The sequence below is a fragment of the Mustelus asterias genome, unplaced genomic scaffold, assembly GCF_964213995.1.
Source record: "Mustelus asterias unplaced genomic scaffold, sMusAst1.hap1.1 HAP1_SCAFFOLD_861, whole genome shotgun sequence".
In the NCBI taxonomy this organism is placed as follows: domain Eukaryota; kingdom Metazoa; phylum Chordata; class Chondrichthyes; order Carcharhiniformes; family Triakidae; genus Mustelus; species Mustelus asterias.
Window position 1 is genome coordinate 133,104 of NW_027590807.1, and position 19,708 is coordinate 152,811.

General features: G+C 47.1%; 1 long non-coding RNA gene across 1 annotated transcript in view; it reads left to right on the top strand.

Moving 5' to 3' along the window:
* The window catches only part of LOC144487542 (uncharacterized), a 50,132-nt gene extending 31,697 nt beyond the window's left edge, over positions 1–18,435 (top strand). Inside the window, exon 3 of the long non-coding RNA XR_013496426.1 lies at positions 16,738–18,435. This is a non-coding gene — a long non-coding RNA (uncharacterized LOC144487542). The remainder of the gene's footprint in view (positions 1–16,737) is intronic.
* Positions 18,436–19,708: the final 1,273 nt, after the last annotated feature.

Here is a 19,708-nt window from a genome sequence, read left to right on the forward strand (position 1 = left end):
ACCACAAGAGGCATTTAGATCAGCAACTCAAACGCCAGAGCATATAATTATTAAACTAGAAAGAGTGCAGAAAAGATTTCCGAGGATGCGACTGGGACTTGATGGATTGAGTTATAAGGATAGGCTGAATAGACTGGGACTTTTTTCTCTGGAGCGTAGGAGGCTGAGGGGTGATCTTCTAGAGGTCTATAAAATAATGAGGGGCACAGATCAGCTCAATAGTCAATATCTTTTCCTAAAGGTAGGGGAGTCTAAAACTAGATGGCACAGGTTTAAGGAGAGAGGGGAAAGATACAAAAGTGTCCAGAGGGGCAATTTTATCACACAGAGGGTGGTGAGTGTCTGGAACGAGCTGCCAGAGGCAGTAGTAGAGGCGGGTACAATTTTATTTTTTAAAAGCGTTTAGATAGTTAAATGGGCACGATGGGTATAGAGGGATATGGGGCAAATGTGGGCAATTGGGATTAGTTTAGGGGTTTAAAAAGAAAGGGCAGCATGGATAAGATGGGCCGAAGGGCCTGTTTCCATTCTGTAAACTCTATGACAAGGCTATGGATCGAGTGCTGGAAAATGGGATTGGATTGGATAGGTGTTTGATGACCTATTCAGACATAATGGTCGAAGGGCCTCATTTTGTGCTGTTAAAACTCGATGGCTGTTGGACCACCCACAGCAGTGGCCCCATCACTTGCAGCTCTCACAGCGCTGGCTGGGATACGGACCACCTCCCAAACCTATCTGGTTGCAAATGCGCAATTGCAGCCAGCAGTGAGCTGCCTGGTCTGAGAGAGACATCTGTCAGCTCTCTGCTGCTGCAGCGAGCCTCAACACAGCAGCTGCCCCCAGGTAGTCCGGGGGTCCTCAGCTCTTTCTGAGCAGCCCCCGACCAGATATAGACCCAGCCCCCTCCCCACCACCTGGACCAATCACCGCCCCTTCCCCCACACCAATTGCATGCAGAGTGTCAGCAGGGCACGCCTCCTTAACCCACTGTGCAGGCAGAGAGGCAGCAAGATCCCCCTCCCTACCCCACTGTGCAGGCAGAGAGGCAGCAAGACCCCCTCCCTACCCCACTGTGCATGCAGAGAGGCAGCGAGACCCCTCCCTACCCCACTGTGCATGCAGAGAGGCAGTGATGCCCCCCTCCCTACCCCACTGTGCATGCAGAGAGGCAACCAGACCCCCTCCCCACCCCACTGTGTATGTAGAGAGGCAGCGAGACCCCCTCCCTACCCCACTGTGCATGCAGTGAGGCAGTGAGACCCCCTCCCTACCCCACTGTGCATGCAGAGAGGCAGCGAGACCCCCACACTACCCCCACTGTGCATGCAGAGAGGCAGCGAGACCCCCTCCCTACCCCACTGTGCATGCAAAGAGGCAGTGATGCCCCCCTCCCTGCCTCCACCAATCACGTTCGGTGTGGCAGCGAGACCCCCTTCCTACCCCAATGTGCATGCAGAGAGGCAGTGATGCCCCCCTCCTTACCAACACCAATCACGTGCAGAGTGGCAGCGGGGACCACCCCACCCCACAGACAGCGGGCAGTGTGGTAACGGCACCCTCTCCCACCCAGCAACTACGTTCAGAGTCGGCCCCGCTACCTTCAGGCTCCGCCCCTGTAGACCCCACCACCTCATGCCCCACTCCCTGGTACTGCCCGGTGGGCATTGCCCAAGGGGCACCTACCTTTGCCCTCGACCTTGCCCGGTGTCCTCAATGGCCTTCAGTTCTCCCGGCGAGGTCATCATGACTCGTCCTCATACATGTGGCCAGCTGTTTTCCTCACCGGACCCAACCTCTCCCGGTGAGGCTGCAAAGGCAAGTGTGGCGCACAATTCCATCCCAGGCTCACTAATTTCATTTAAATTTGTTTTAAAATAGATTGAAATAATTTATTCAGCCTCTTGCCGGAAATGGGCAGGAGACTGAATCCGCTGTTTATCCATTGCCGGTGAAGGTTGCAAGAGGTGAGAAATGGGACGTGGACCTGAGTTCCAGGCTGTCACGCGGTTTTACTTGATCACCCCACCATCAATGGACAGGGAGTAGCTGTTATCCTGCCCCCCTATCGTGTGTGTGTTGCGTGTGTCTATATTGTCTGTACCAGTATGCATGTGTGTGTGTGCGTGTTTGTGTGTGAGCAACAGAGTACCTGACGAGTGTTCCTAAGTGTGCGTTATTCTGGAGTGTTGCAGCAATTTTGGTTCTTGAATTTGTGTGTGAGTGGGAGTATCTAAATCTGATTGCTTCTATCAACAAATGTGTGTTTTAATGTATGTGTGTTTGGGTGTGTCTGTGTGTTTGTATTCCTGTTGCTCTCGGAGAGCTTGTGGTGGCACAGGGGATAGCATTGCTGCCTCACAGCAGCAGAGGTCCTGGTTCAATTGCAGGTTTGGCCACTGTCTGTGCAGATTCTGCATGTTCTCCCCATGTCTGCGTGAGTTTCCTCCGAGTGCTCCAGTTTCCTCCCACTATCTGAAAGTTGTGCTGGTTGGGTGCATTGGCCGTGCTAAATTTTCCCTCAGTGTACCTGAACAGGCGCTGGAGTGTGGTGACTCGGGGATTTTAATAGTAACTTCATTGCAATGTTAATGTTCGCATACTTGTGACACTGATGAATAAATTTCAAATTTAATGAAATATGTTTTCTCTCTGTGAGATCCTGCTGTGCAGATATGACCAATAAAATTAATTCTGTGGCCTGGTGATTGGGTGGGTGAACTGGTGTTATATGCAGAGGGTGAAAAGGATTCTGTCTCAATATTTTACGCATGAAGGAATAGTGTTTGAGGTCACATGTCTATGGAAAGTCACAGCACTCAGAAGACATCCCAGCCCATAGACCCTGAGACAATTGTCAGTGGCTGAAAGAATTAATAACCGGATACAGAGATTCAACAAGAGCAGCAAACCCAGTACAGGAAATGACAAGAAAATCAATACAGTTAAACAGCCTTTCTAGAATTAGGAACTGGACACAGGGGACGGGTGTTTCCAGCCTCACTCTTCCCCAAGCTGCAAAATCCCACCCGTGTTCAACAGACCTTCCCATTCTCCGCCCCTCGCCTGCTCCGATTCCCGTGGCGGTCGGGCCGGTCCAATTCCAGCCAGAGACTTACCCGGAACACCAACAATCGCCAGGAGGGGATAGTAAATACATTGAATCATGTTCAGTAGATATTCAATCCGATCAGCTGATGTCATAATCCAATAATAATCAGTAAACACAGAAATCCAATAGAATAAACTCCTGTCCTTGGTTGGAACATTCCGGTTCATTGTTCCCAGATTCCGATCCATTGTTGCAAGATTCCAATCCATTGTTCCCAGATTCTGATCCATTGTCGTAACATTCCAATCCATTGTTCCCAGATTCTGATCCATTGTTGGAAGACTCCAATCCATTGCTCCCAGATTCTGATCTCTCCTCTCCCTCCCTCTCTCTCCACAGCCGCTGATCTCTGTTGCTGTCGGAGTTGCCGCTCCCGCTGACTCAATGGGACAACACATTGAACGGAATCCCTTATTAATAGAAGAGGGGAATCCCTCCAGGCACACTAATCGGATCCATGGAGACTCACATCAATTCCAGTCACTAAACAAACAGCTTCACTTAACCCCCTTCAATCCAACACTTTTTATACCCAACGTAGAACAGTTACAGCCTCGATGGGGTGTTGAGGGTCAGGGAGGGATGGAAAGTTGGAAATAATGTAGGGTCAATATTAATTCGATACAGCAGAGATCACTCTGCTAGTGTTAATTTCGAGACGACGAGAATACAAAAGCAGGGGTGTACTGCTGAGGGTTTATAAGACACTGGTCTGACCGCATTCACAATATTGTCAGCAATTATGGTCCCCGTATCTAAGGAAGGATGTGCTGGCCTTGGAGAGGGTCCAGAGCAGGTTCACAAGAATGATCCGGGGAATGAAAGACTTGACGCATGAGGAGCGTCTGATGTCTGGGGGTCCACACTCGATGCAGTTTGGAAGTATGAGGAAGGGGATCACATTGAAACTTACAGAATAATGAAAGGCCTGGATAGAGTGCGCTTGGGGAAGATGTTTCCATTAGTTGGGGAGACTTGGACCCGAGGGCACAGACTCAGAGGAAAGGGATGGCCCTTTAGAAATGTGATGTGGAGATGGCGGTGTTGGACTGGGGTGTGCGCAGTAAGAAGTCTCACAACACCAGTTTCCCACTCACCTGATGAAGGAGCAGCGTTCCGAAAGCTCGTGATTCGAAATAAACCTGTGGGACTTTAACCTGCTGTTGTGAGACTTCTTAGTTCAGAACTGAGACGAGGAGGAATTTCTTCAGCCAGAGGGTGGTGAATCCGGCACGGTAGCACAGTGGTTAGCACTGCTGCTTCACAGCTCCAGGGACCTGGGTTTGATTCCCGGCTCGGGTCACTGTCTGTGTGGAGTCTGCACGTTCTCCCCGTGTCTGCATGAGTTTTCTCCGGGCGCTCCGGTTTCCTTCCAAAGTCCCATAGAAGTGCTGGTTAGGTACATTGGCCATGCAAAATACTCCCTCAGTGTTATCCAAACAGGCGCCAGAGTGTAGCAACTGTGGGATTTTCACAGTAACTTCATTGCAGTGTTGATGTAAGCCTACTTGTGACACGAATAAATAACCTTTATACTTATTCACTGATGCTTGAGTGTAAAACCTCCCGATACAATCAGCACTTGTTTACACAACAAAAACAATCCCATTCCAAGAGATACATGGGAGAGTGAACATCGAAGGGTCTGTTCCTCTGCAGCACTTTTCTTTGTTCCTAAGGCATAAATATCTTTCAGCATGTTGATTTTGAAATAATTTTATCCAAGATTTAACATAAATCTGTCTTCTTCACATCAGGTTATGGATCTGACTTTTATGGTAAGAAAAACATCCTTCAGTTCAGTTCCTGTTGTTCAACTCCTCCAAAACAGTCATGGGGGCGATGGGTTATTCACTCAGACATTTCCTTAAGATGCTTTTAATGTGATAATCCTTGGAAATTTAAACAGATAGTGAAAAAATCATGACAGTTCAATGAATCCGATCACATTGCAGAATGCCAAGACTAAAATAACCTGCTGCCTGGCTAATTGGATTAGCTATGTTGCCTCACAGCACCAGGGACACAGGTTCGATTCCCGGCTTGGGTCACTGTCTGTGCGGAGTCTGCATGTTCTCCCCATGTCTGCATGGGTTTCCTCCGGCTGCTCCGGTTTCCTCCCACAGTCTGAAAAACGTGCTGTTGGGTGGATTGGCAATGCTAAAGTGTCCTTAGTGTCCACAGATGTACTGGATAGGTGGATTGGCCATTCTACATTGCCCCTTAGTGTCCACAGATGTACTGGATAGGTGGATTGGCCATTCTACCTTGCCTCTTAGTGTCCACAGATGTACTGGTTCGGTGGATTGGCCATTCTACATTGCCCCTCAGTGTCCACAGATGTGCGGGTTAGGTGTATTGGCCATGCTAATTGCCCCTTACTATCCAAAGATTTGCAGGTTAGGTGAATTGGTCATGCTAAATTTAGCACTCATGCCACGCTGAATCGTATAATTCTAGTGCAGAAGGAGGCCATTCAGCCCATCGAGTCTGCACCGGCCACAATCCCACCCAGGCCCTGTCCCTGTAACCCCATGCATTTACTCTAGCAAGTCTCCCTGACACTAAGGGGCAATTTAGCATGGCCAATCCACCGAACCTGCATATCTTTGGACTGTGGGAGGAAACCGGAGCACCCGGAGGAAACCCACGCAGACACGGGGAGAACGTGCAACCTCCACACAGACAGTGACCCGAGGCCAGGAATCGAACCAGGGTCCCTGGCGCTGTGCCACCCCACGAAGTATCAATCTATTTCTGAATATGAAGATTAATTAATGTTGGGGGTACAGAGTGTGAGCAGAATAAGAGGATTTTCGGGCACCTTCGTGTTGAGCTGGGCCAGAGAACGGGGCTTTAAACATTTCAATTCAGTTTGTAAAATCTGGAAATAAGTCAGTGAAAATAGCGGTGAAGTTGATGGGTTGTTTTAAAAACCTGACCAGTTCACTGATGTACTTCAGGAGAGGTCCTTACCCAGGCTCAGCTCTACGTGACTCCAGCCCCACACCAATGTGGTTGACTCAACTGTCCTCTGAAGTGACTGAGTCTGCCCTGTGTTTGTAAGAAAGCTCCAACGATGAATTTCCAAGGATGGACACTAAAGTCAGCAATGCCCACACACTGAGAATGAACAATACTGATTTTGGCACGAAACATCGGTTATGTTACACCACACTAAGGGCCTCATGGTCTGATTTGCCAGCGGGATAAAGCCTCAGACCAGCAGGTTGTGTAGTGTCCAAAGATGTGCAGGTTGGGTGGATTGGCCATGCTGAATTGCCCCTTCGTGTCCAAAGATGAGAAGGATAGGTGGATTAACCATGCTAACTTGCCCCTTCGTGTCCAAAGATCTGGAGGATCGGTTGATTGGCCATGTTAAATTGCCTTAACGGGCGCGAAAACTTGGTAAAGTCAGGTGTGAGGCGATTAGTACAATCCGTGCAGATGTCCACTTTACCAAGGCCCGAAAATGGCCGCGATCCGAACCGCGCCCGAAATGGGTGATGCATTTAAATTGACTTAATGAGCTGGATGCCCAATCTTACCTGCATTTCCGCCCTTACCATCGCGTTCGCCCGTCCAGATTCGGGGCGGAACAGATGTGCTCGGCAAAGGTCTGTTTCGGGCAGTCCAGCTCTGAGGGGGTAAGATCAGAGCTTCTGGCGGCTCTCTGACTCAGATCAGTGGTGGGGGGAGAGGGGGGTGGGGGTGCGGGAGGCCGGAGGTGGATCAGATCATTCTCTGGTCATGGGGGGAGGGGAGGGAGGTGGATCAGATCATTCTCTGGTCATGGGGGGAGGGGAGGGAGGTGGATCAGATCATTCTCTGGTGAAGGGGGCAGGGGTGGGAGGGTTGCTGTTGCCATTCTGCGGGTGATTGGTGGGGGGGGGGGGTCGCGATCGGTCTGGGTAGTGGGGGAGGTGGGTGTAAAGGGGGATAGTTATGTTGTGGGGTGGGGCGATGTCTGTGGGGGCCATCACTCCCACTTTTCGCTCCCAGGTCACTTGATCCGCTTGTTGCTGCCCGGGAGCGATGTGACAGGGGCGCCCATTTCAGATGTATTTCTCACTGCGCACGCGCAGTTCAGAGCTCCGATCGGAGTTGCAGCGTTTCGAGAGCGAGAAGCCCCGCCCACAGAGCGATTCAGACTCACAATGTTTTTTCCAGGGTAAGTGCGTATGGGGCCCCCGGAGAACAGATTTCCAATTCAGATCTGAATTGCGTCCAGATTCAGTGCATGAAATCAAAATGGTAAAATCGGGCCCTTAGTGTGCAAAGGTGTACAGGTTCGGGGGATTGGCCATGCTAAATTGCCCCTTAGTGTCCAAAGACATGCTGGTCAGGTGCATTGACCATGCTAAATTCTCCCTAAGTACATGCGAACAGGTGCCGGAGTGTGGCGACTCGGGGATTTTCACAGTCGATTCATAGAGATTTACAGCATGGAAACAGGACCTTTGGCCCAAACTGTCCACACATCCCAGTTTTCACCAATAAGCTAGTCTCAATTGCCCGCATTTGGCCCACATCCCTTTATACCTGTAGAAATCATAGAATCCCTAATGTGCAGAAGGAGGCCATTTGGCCCATCGTGTCTGCACCAATCACAATCCCACCCAGACCCTATCCCTGTAACCCCACCCATTTATCATGCTCGTCCACCTGACACTAAGGGGCAATTTACTATAGCCAATCAACCTAACCTGCTCACCTTTGGACTGTGGAAGGGAACTGTAGCACCCGGGGGAAACCCACGCAGACACGGGGAGAATGTGCAGACTCCACACAGACAGAGACCTGAGGCTGGAATTGAACCCGGGTCCCTGCCGCTGTGAGGCAGCAGTGCTAACCACTGTGCCACCGTGCAGCCCATCTTACCCATGTAACTGTCTAAATGCTTTTTGAAAGGCAAAATTTTACCCGCCTCCACTACTGCCTCTGGCAGCTCGTTTGCAATAAGTGACTTTTCAACAAAATTAACTTAATTGCAGAGTTAATATAAGCCTACTTGTGACCAATAAATAAACTTTAATCTGTAAACGGTGCCATCTTTGATGAAGAGTAAGATAAAAGCAAAATACCGTGGATGCTGGAATCTGAAATAAAAACAGGAAATGCTGGAAAAACTCAGCAGGTCCGACAGCATCTGAGAGAATAGAGCAAATGTTTCAACTCTGGATGACCCTCCGTCAGACTCAAAGCGTTGTTTCTATTCTCTCTTCTGTCTGTGTGGAGTTTGCACATTCCCTCCGTGTCTGTGTGGGTTTCCTCCGGGTGCTCCGGTTTCCTCCCGCAGTCCAAAGATCTGCAGGTTAGGTGGATCGACCATGATAAATCGGCACTTAGTGTCAGGGGGACTAGCAGGGTAAATATGTGGGGTTACGGGGATAGGGCCTGGGTGGGATTGTTGTTGGTGTAGGCTCGATGGGCCAAATGGCCTCCTTCTGCACTATAGGGATTCTATGATTCACAGATGCTGTCAGACCTGCTGAGATTTTCCAGTATTTTCTGTTTTTGATAAAGTTATACCTCCCAAAGTAAACAGACAGTGGAAACAGAAGGTCCCTTATTTTATAACAAAATGGCGATTCTCGAACCACTGCCCAGAATCGACAGTCAGAAAAGGAACTTTGCTGTTAAATTAAAGTACTGTGTTCAGTGACACACGTTAAAATAATCTGGGTCAAATACCTTCAATTCACAATATTGATTACACAATAATGATTACACAATACTGATTACACAATACTGATTACACAAGACTGATTACACAACATTGATTACACAATACTGATTACACAACATTGATTACACAATATTGATTACACAACATTGATTACACAATTTTGATTACACAACATTGATTACACAACATTGATTACACAATACTGATTACACAGTATTGACTACACAATACTGATTACACAACATTGATTACACAATATTGATTACACAATATTTATTACACAACATTGATTACACAATATTGATTACACAGTATTGATTACACAACATTGATTACACAGTAATGATTACACAACATTGATTACACAATATTACAAAGAACAAAACAGCACAGGAACAGGTCCTTCGGCCCTCCAAGTCCGCGCCACTCCCTGGTCCAAACTAGACCATTCTTTTGTATCCCTCCATTCCCACTCCGTTCATGTGGCTAACCAGATAAGTCTTAATGGTTCCCAGTGTATCCGCCTCCACCACCTTGCCCGGCAGCGCATTCCAGGCTCCCACCATCCTCTGTGTAAAATACGTCCTTCTGATATCCGTGTTAAACCTTCCCCCCCCTCACCTTGAACCTATGACCCCTCGTGAACGTCACCGCCGGCCTGGGAAAAAGCTTCCCACCGTTCACCCTAACTATGCCTTTCATAATTTTATACACCTCGATTAGGTCACCCCTCATCCTCCGTCTTTCCAGTGAGAACAACCCCAGTTTACCCAATTTCTCCTCATAACTAAGCCCTTCCATACCAGGCAACATCCTGGTCAACCTCCTCTGTACTCTCTCTAAAGCCTCCACGTCCTTCTGGTAGTGTGGCGACCAGAACTGGACGCAGTATTCCAAATGCGGCCGAACCAACGTTCGATACAATTGCAACATCAGACCCCAACTTTTATACTCTCTGCCCCATCCTATGAAGGCAAGCAAGCCATATGCCTTATTCACTGCCTTCTCCACCTGTGACGTCACCTTCAAGGATCTGTGGACTTGCACACCCAGGTCCCTCTGCGTATCTACACCCTTTATTGTTCTGCCATTTATCGTATAGCTCCTCCCTACGTGAGTTCTACCAAAATGCATCACTTCGCATTCATCTGGATTGAACTCCATCTGCCATTTCTTTGCCCAAATTTCCAGCCCATCTATATCCTTCTGTAGCCTCTGACAATGTTCCTCACTATCTGCAAGTCCAGCCATTTTCGTGTTGTCCGCAAAGTTACTGATCACTCCAGTTACAGCTTCTTCCAGATCGTTTATGCTATCACAAATAGCAGAGGTCCCAATACAGAGCCCTGCGGAACATCACTAGTCACAGGCATCCAGCCGGAAAAGGACCCTTCCACTACCACCCTCTGTCTTCTGTGACCAAGCCAGTTCTCCACCCATCTAGCCACCTTCCCCTTTATCCCATGAGATCCAACCTTTTGCACCAACCTACTATGAGGGACTTTGTCAAACGATTTACTAAAGTCCATATAGACGACATCCACGGCCCTTCCCTCGTCAACCATTCTAGTCACTTCTTCAAAAAACTCCACCAGGTTAGTGAGGCATGACCTCCCTCTCACAAAACCATGCTGACTATCGTTAAGGAGTTTATTCCTTTCTAAATGCGCATACATCCTAGCTCTAAGAATCCTCTCCAACAACTTCCCTACCACAGACGTCAAGCTCACCGACCTATAATTTCCCGGGTTATCCTTCCTACCCTTCTTAAATAACGGGACCACATCAGCTATCCTCCAATCATCTGGGACCTCACCTGTGTCCAGTGACGAGACAAAGATTTGCGTCAGAGGCCCAGCGATTTCATCTTTCGTCTCCATGAGCAGCCTTGGATAGATTCCATCAGGCCCTGGGGATTGGTCAGTCTTTATATTCCTCCTTTGTAATGGAGATTTTCTCTAATGGGTCAACACTCCCCTCCGAGACACTCCCAGTCAACACATCCCTCTCCTTTGCGAATGCCGATGCAAAGTATTCATTTAGTATCTCCCCTACTTCTTTGGGCTCTGAAGCATAATTCCCCACTTTTGTCCCTGAGAGGTCCGATTTTTTCCCTGACAACCCTTTTGTTCCTAACGTATGAATAAAATGCCTTGGGATTCTCCTTAATCCTGTCTGCCATGACATTTCGTGACCCGTTTTTGCCCTTCTAATTCCTCGTTTGAGTTCTTTCCGACTTTGTATTACTCCGGAGCTCCCTCTGTTTTTAGCTGCCTGGACCTAACGTACGCCTCTCTTTTCTTTTTCACCAATCCCTCAATTTCCCTGGTTATCCATGGTTCTCGATTCCTACCTTTCCTATCCTTCTTTTTTACAGGCACATGCCTATCCTGCAGCCCTATCAAATGTTCCTTAAAAGACTCCCACATGCCAGATGTGGATTTACCCTCAAACAGCCTCTCCCAATCAACAGCTGCCAATTTCTGCCTAATCCCACTTAAGTTAGCCTTCCCCCAATCCAACACCTTACCCTTGGGACACCACTCATCCTTTTCCATCACTATCCTAAAGCTAACAGAATTGTGGTTATTTTTGCCACATGTTCCCCTACCGTAACTTTGAAAACCTGACCGGGCTCATTCCCCGGTACTAGGTCCAGTATAGCCCCCTCTCTAGTCGGGCTATCTACATATTGTTCCAAAGAACCTTCCTGTACACATTTTACAAATTCCTCCCCATTCAGACTCCCAGCCTACGCGATTTCCAGTCTATGCCAGGGACATTGAAGTCTCCCACTACAACAACCCTATTTTTCCTGCACCTATCCATTATCTCCTGACATATCCGTTCTTCCACTTCCCTTGGGCTGTTGGGGGGCCTGTAGCATACCCCCAACATCGTGACTGTGCCCTTCCTGTTTCTAAGCTCCACCCACAGTGACTCGTTACACGACCCCTCTGAATTGTCCCCCCTCTGCACCGCTGTACTATATTCTCTAACTAATACTGCTACTCCCCCACCTCTTTTGGTCCCTCCTCTGTCTCGCCTAAAACACTTGTACCCCGGAATATTCAGAATATTGATTCCACAACATTGATTACACAATATTGATTAAACAATATTGATTAAACAACTTTGATTACACAGTATTGATTACAGCACTTTGATTACAGAATTTTGATTACACAACTTTGATTACACAATATTGATTACACAACATTGATTACACAACATTGATTACACAATGTTGATTCGACAACATTGATTACACAACATTGATTACACAATACTGATTGTACAATATTTGTTGCACAATATTGATTTGACAACATTGATTACACAATACTGATGACACAATATTGATTATACAACATTCAGACAGACAGTGAAGAAATATAAACGGCATCATAATCTCTGTAAACTACTCAGTTTCCTTTAATTGACTGGTACTGGAGTGTGAAAAGACTACAATGTGACCAGCAAATATTCACTTAGCAAAAGCGAGTCACAATCTAAGAGATGTATCATAAAGAGTGCATTATACATGCTGAATTCCAAGATCACAGCATTCCCGTGAACCATCGAACCCACGGCAGTGCAGAAGGAGGCCCTACGGCCCATCGAGTCTGCACTGACTCTCTGACAGAGCATCTTACCTGCATTGGAATGATCCGGGTACATGTTTTCTTTTAAGACCAAAGTTAATATTTAAATGTGAAGACCTGAACGCCTCTCAATGCACAAATATTGTTCGTTTCAACATCATTTCCTGCAAACTTTAACATAAATCTGTTTGTTCTGTATCAGGATATGTCCCTAAATATTACAGTGAGGATAACAAACTTCATTGAACTTTTTGCCATTCATCTCCTCCAATAAATTCGTGAGGTGATTGATTAAGCGCTAAAACAATTCACTAAATTTGTTTCAAGCTTGAGAATACTTGAAACATAGAGTGCAAAATCACTGGGGACTTCATTGGGGCAGCACAGTGGTCAGCACTGCTACCTCACAGCGCCAGGGACCCAGGTTCGATTCCCGGCTTGGGTCACTGTGTGGAGTTTGCATGTTCTCCCCCATATCAGCGTGTGTTTTGTCCGGGTGCTCCGGTTTCCTCCCACAGTATGAAAGACGTGCCGATTGCAGTGCACAAGGTGTCTATTCGGCCCTTCACGCCTGCACTGACCACAAACCCACCCAGCCCCCAGCCGGTAATCCCTATTTACCCTTGCTAGTGCCCCCTGGCACTGAGGGGGAATTTAGGCATGGCCAATCCACCTACCCGCACATCTTTGGAGTGTGGGAGGAAGCTGGGGCACCCTGAGGAAACCCACGCAGACACGGGGAGAACGTGCAGACATCACACAGACAGTGACCCAAGTTGGGAATTGAACCCGGGTTCCTGCGCTGTGAGGCAGTAGTGCTAACCATTGTGTCACCGTGTGGCCCAGTCATTCACTGGCGCTTGAGACCTTGCAATGTAATCAGAACCTGTCTGATACAGTAAACAATAAATCACATTCTAAAAGATTTATCACAAACTGTGCATCAAATGCTGCTATCCCAGAGTGGTTAGCACTGCTGCATCACAGCGCCAGGGACCTGGGTTTGATTCCTGGCTTGGGTCAATGTCTGTGCTGAATCTGCATGTTGATATAGAATAGTCATAGAATCCCTACACAGCAGAAGGAGGCCATGCAGCCCATCACATCTGCACCGACCACAATCCCACACAGACCTTGTCCCCGCAACCCTACATATCTATTCTGCTAGTCCTCCTGACACTCAGGGGTAATTTATCATGGCCAATCCACGTAACCTAGACATCTTTGGCGTGTGGGAGGAAAGCGGAACACCCAGAGGAAACCCATACAGACAGGGGGAGAACATGCAGACTCCGCACAGAGAGCGACCCAAGGCTGGAATTGAACACGGGTCCCTGGCGCTGTGACACGGCACTGCTAACCACTGTGCCACCGTGCCGCGTTGTCCCCATGTCTGTGTTCTCCATGGGTTTCCTCCGGGTGCTCTGGTTTCCTCCCACAGTCCGACCGACGTGCTGGTTAGATGCATTGGCCATGCAAAATTGTCCCTCAGTGGAAGAACAAATGTAGGGGTGACGTATACAATAAATGGCAGAGCCATTAAGAGTATAGAAACACAGAGGGACCTCGGTGTGCAAGTCCACAAATCCTTGAAGGTGGCAGTAGAGGTGGAGAAGGTGGTGAAGAAGGAATATGGTATGCTTTCCTTGATAGGACGGGGTATAGAGTATAAAAGCTGGAGTCTGATGATGCAGTTGTACAGAACGATGATTAGTCCACATTTGGAGTACTGCATCCAGTCCTGGTCGCCGCACTGCCAGAAGGACGTGGAGGCTTTAGAGAGAGTGCAGAGAAGGTTTGCCAGGATGTTGCCTGGTATGGAGGGTCTTAGCTCAGAGGGGAGATTTGGTAAACCATAGAACCATAGAACCCTAGAAAATTACAGCTCAGAAACAGACCTTTTGGCCCTTCTTGTCTGTGCCGAACCATTTTTTGCCTAGTCCCACTGACCTGCACTTGGACCATATCCCTCCACACCCCTCTCATCCATGAACCCGTCCAAGTTTTTCTTAAATGTTAAAAGTTTACCACTTTATCCGGCAGCTCATTCCACACTCCCACCACTCTCTGCGTGAAGAAGCTCCCCCTAATATTCCCTTTAAACTTTTCTCCTTTCACCCATAACCCATGCCCTTTGGTTTTTTCTCCCCTGGCCTCAACAGAAAAAGCCTGGTTGCATTCACTCTATCTATACCCATCAAAATCTTATGTACCTCTACCAAATCTCCCCCCAATCTTCCTCGCTCCAGGGAATAAAGTCCCAACCTATTTGATCTCTCGGGCTTGTTCTCCCTGGAAAGACGGAGAATGAGGGGAGACCTATTAGAGGTGTACAAAATTATGAAGGGTATAGATAGGGTGAACAGTGGGAAGCTTTTTCCCAGGTCGGAGGTGACGATCACGAGAGGTCACGGGCTCAAGGTGAGAGCGGCGAGTGTTTCATTGTCCAGAACACCAACAACCTGTCCTGATCCCCACATGCCGACACTATAGTTCAGAAAGCCCACCAACGCCTCTTACTTTCTCAGAAGACTGAGGAAATTTGGCATGTCAGCAACGAATCTCAGTAACTTTTACAGATGCATTATTTCTGGTTGGGTCACAGCTTGGTATGTCTCCTGCTCTGCCCAAGACTGGAAGGAACTACAAAAGGTTTTGAATGGAGCCCAATCCATCACGCAAACCAGCCTCGCATCCATTGACTCTGTCTATACTTCCCGCTGTCTCGGCAACGCATCCAGCATTATTAAGGACCCCACGTGCCTCGGAAATTCTCTCTTCTACCTTCTTTCTTCGGGAAAAAGATACAAAAATCTGAGGTCACGTACCAATCGACGAAAGAACAGCTTCTTCTCTGCTGCTGTCAGACTTTTGAATTGACTTACCTCGCATTTAGTTGATCTTTCTCTGCACCCGAGCTATGACTGTGACACTACATTCTGCACTCTCTCCTTTCCTTCTCTATGTTTTGTCTGGAAAGCGCGCAAGAAACAATACTTTTCATTATATGTTAATAAATGTGACAATAATTAATCAAATCCAGATAAGCTGAAAATTAAGCTCACATCAATTTTGTGAAGCCCTTTCAGTCCCAGCAAGTCATTTGCAGTTGTCTTATTTACCAAACGGTTGCTACTTATCCGTTTGAGACATTAATATTCAAAAGAAAACAAGAATAAATGACCTTCTTGTTGCGAGGATCTGAGATTTAGTATTGATCTAAAAGGTAACTAAGTAAAAAGAAAGGTAATTCGACAAGAAAACCAGATGAATGGGAAATCGAATAGCTTTTTCCATAATTCACACAGACCCATAATTTGCAAAATCGTGGTTATATGATGCAGTCATATAACAAAGTGAATTTTAAATTGTATCTCTGCAAATCATCTTAATTTGGATTGCTCATCCACACAGACCACAATTCCAGCTGTGGAAACTCTTTTAATTCATATCATTCATTCTCTCTCTCTCTCTATATTTGTTTACCCAACAATAATAAGATCAGATAGTCTGAGACTAGGTGACACAGTGGTTAGTGCTGCTCCCTCACAGCGTCAGAGACCAGGGTTCGCTTCCCGGCTTGGGTTACTGTCTGTGCGGAGTCTGACCGTTGTCCCCCATGTCATAGAGTCAGAGAGGTTTACAGCATGGAAACAGGCCCTTCAGCCCAACTGGTCCATGCCACCTTTTTTTAACCACTTAGCTACTCCCAATTGCCTGCATTTGGCCCATATCCCTCTCTACCCATCTTACCCATGTAACTGTCTAAATGCTTCTTAAAAGACAAAATTGTATCCGCCTCTGCTACTGCCTCTGGCAGCTTCTTCCAGACATTCACCGCCCTCTGTGTGAAAAAATTGTCCCTCTGGGCCTTTTTGCATCTCTCCCCTCTCACCTTAAAGCTATGTCCTCTACTTTTGGAGTCCCCTACCTTCGGGAAAAGATGTGGACTATCTGGGGCGGCACAGTGGCACAGTGGTTAGCACTGCTGCTTCACAGCACCAGGGACCCGTGTTCAATTCTGGTCTCGCATCACTGACTGTGTGGAGTTGGCACATTCTCCCTGTGTCTGCGTGGGTTTCCTCCGGGTGCTCCGGTTTCCTCCCACAGTCCAAAGATGTGTGGGTTAGGTTGATTGGCCATGCTAAATTGACCCTAGTGTCAGGAGAATTAGCAGGGATATGTGGGGTTATGGGAATAGGGCCTGGGTGGGATTGTGGTTGGTGCAGACTTGATGGGCCGAATAGCCTACTTCTGCACTCCAGGGATTCTGTGATTTGATGTTTAACACAGAAGTGAATTTGAAACATTATTTCTGTTTTCCTCCCCAGACAAACACGTTCTTTCCTGGCTGGTCTTTCGGGGCGTGGTTGTTGTTTGCGCTTAGAATCTGCTCCAGCACTTGATGTAACATCAATCCAGTAGTTGCATAAGCAGTAACACCGAAAATATCATTGCAGAGGACATCAACTCACTTCCTGCGAGCTTCATTGCAGCTGAATATCACATGAAGCAACTAGAGCAGCATCACCTTCTGAGAAATGAAGACAAGAGTGCGATTGTAAACTATCAACATTTTTTAAATCTGAAGGAGACATTCGACCTCCGGCATTTGTTGAAACTTCTTTTTGTAAAATTCTTTGAAGAACAATGAGCCAAACTGTCGTGGAAACTGCATTTTATTTCAGGATTTGAATATTTCAAGCAGCCTCATTGTAAGGTATACTAGTTCCTCAACAGAAAACAGAAGATTCATTCCTGAAACATTACACTGTGCATCACATCATTGAGTTGACAGCAAATTAGCATCATGACATTACTGTTTTAACGGGGGAATCTGGCCGAAAAATCTCTTATTTATAATATTGTGCGGAATAAAAAAAGACATTCCTTCTCATTTTAAACATCGCCATTCTGTGAAACATGGGAGCTAAAAAAAACATAGCACGGGAGTTATTCATGACGATGCTTTGTCCGTCAGGCTCCCTTCTCATTTCTCATTCTGAAACCACCCAGTAAATCCCGGTGGCCACATGATGGTTTTGCGTTGTTTAATGTTGCATTATTTTGGGTTGAATGGAATCCAGTGGTTCAGTTCCGTTTTTGCATTGGCTTCAAGCGGATCGAGTTTATACAGCTTTACATTCCATGGCATGACTTGAGCTGAGCTCAAAGCTGGTTGGACGGTTGAGTTCAGTTGAACGCTGAGATGTCACAGTAATTTCATTGCAATGTTAATGTAAGCTGACTTGTGACACGAATAAATAAACTTTTAAACTAACATTTTTATCAAAGACAACCTTTCTTGACTAGTGCCCTGCACCCTAACAGCCTCTCCACCTACAGGGAAACATCTACACTCGAGATACAGAATTTCAGTGACTCCCTATTCACAGGATAATATATCGACATATCGATTGTCGTACTTCAGTACTTTTCCATTCACAGAGATGTACATTCTAAATATGTCTCTTTGCGCATCTCTATCCACACCTCCCATCTCTACACCCTAGATATGACTGTAACATTCAGCACCCTCTCCTTTCCCTGGAATCATTGAAACCCTACAGTGAAGAAAGAGGCCATTCGGCCCATCGAGTCTGCATTGACAACAATCCCACCCGGGTCCTATCCCCATAGTCCCAAATATTTACCCTGCTAATCCCTCTAACCTACATATCCCAGGACACTAAGGGGCAATTTATCATTGCCAATGCACCTAACCCGCACACCTTTGGATTGTGGGAGGAAACCAGACCCGGAGGAAACCCACGCAGACACGGGGAGAATGTGAAAACTCCACACAGACAGTGGCCCAAGCCGGGAATCAAACCCAGTTCTCTGGAGCTGTGACGCAGCAGTGCTAACCACCATGCCATTGTGCTGCTCACCACTGTGCAATATGCATTGTCTGTATAGCGTGCACGAAACAATACCTTTCACTGTATACTAATACATGTGACAAGAATCAAATCAAATCAAAACAAATAATCACAAAATTAAATAATTTAATTTATTCCTCCATCTGCCAACTTGTTCCCCATTCTGTTATTTTGTCTCTATCTCTGTGCAGTCCCTTTGAATCCTCCTCATAGCTTTAATTCACAATCAGTTTAGAATCAAATTGGAAATCTGGTAGCTTACTCCCAGCATCTTCAGTTATTGTGTTGACATATATTGGCCGAGTGGTATTATCGCCAGACTATTAATCCAGAAACTCAGCCAATGTTCCAGGGACCCGGGTTCGAATCCCGCCACGACAGACGATGGAATTGGAATGCAATAAAAGATATCTGGAATTAAGAATCTACTGATGACCATGAAACCATTGTCGACTGTCGGAAAAGCCCATCTGGTTCACGAATGTCCTTCAGGGAAGGAAATCTGCCGTGCGGACCCGGTCTGGCTCACATGTGACTCCAGAGCCGCAGCAATGTGGTCGACTCTCAACTGCCCTCGAGCAAGTAGGGATGGGCAATAAATGTTGGCCCAGCCAGCGACGCCCATGTACCACGAACAAATAATAAAAAAACATAAACAGCGACATCCCCAATACAAATTTTTGCAACATTTCATAAGTTACAGCCAACCAGCCTGAATGTGCTTCAGTATCCCGACTCACTGTTCCGTGCCTGCTGACGAATTATCTATCCAATCCAGGCTGACAACCTGAGCCACAATCGGACACCTCGACTCTTTGTGCTGCATGCTATGGGATTGTTGTAATCCAAATCTATGACATCTACTGGCCCCATCGTGTAGGGCGGTGAACTCACTTGCCTACATGACAAGGGTGTGATTCAGTATACTACCAATGATGTGAGTTCAATCTCCCTACAGGCTGCAGTGATTTGTAAATATTGTCTCCACAACTTGTCCAAGAGTGGCATAGACAGAGTGGATAGTCAGAGGCTCTTTCCTAGGGTAGAAACGTCAAGTACGAGGGGACATAGGTTAAAGGTGCGTGGGGAAAAGATCAGAGGAGATCTGTGAGGCAAGTTTTTTACACAGAGGGTGGTGAATTGCTGGAACGCGCTGCCCGAGGAGGTGGTGGGAGCAGGTACGATAGCGGCATTTAAGGGGCATCTAGATGAATACATGAATAGAATGGGAATGGAAGGATACGGATTCTGTAAGTGCATACGGTTTTAGTTTAGGCAGGCATTATGATCGGCGCAGGCTTGGAGGGCCGAAGGGCCTGTTCCTGTGCTGTACTGTTCTTTGTTCTTTGAGTGGTGAACTGAAATGGGCAACACGGTGGTACAGTGGTTGGCACTGCTGCCTCACAGTGCCAGGGACCCG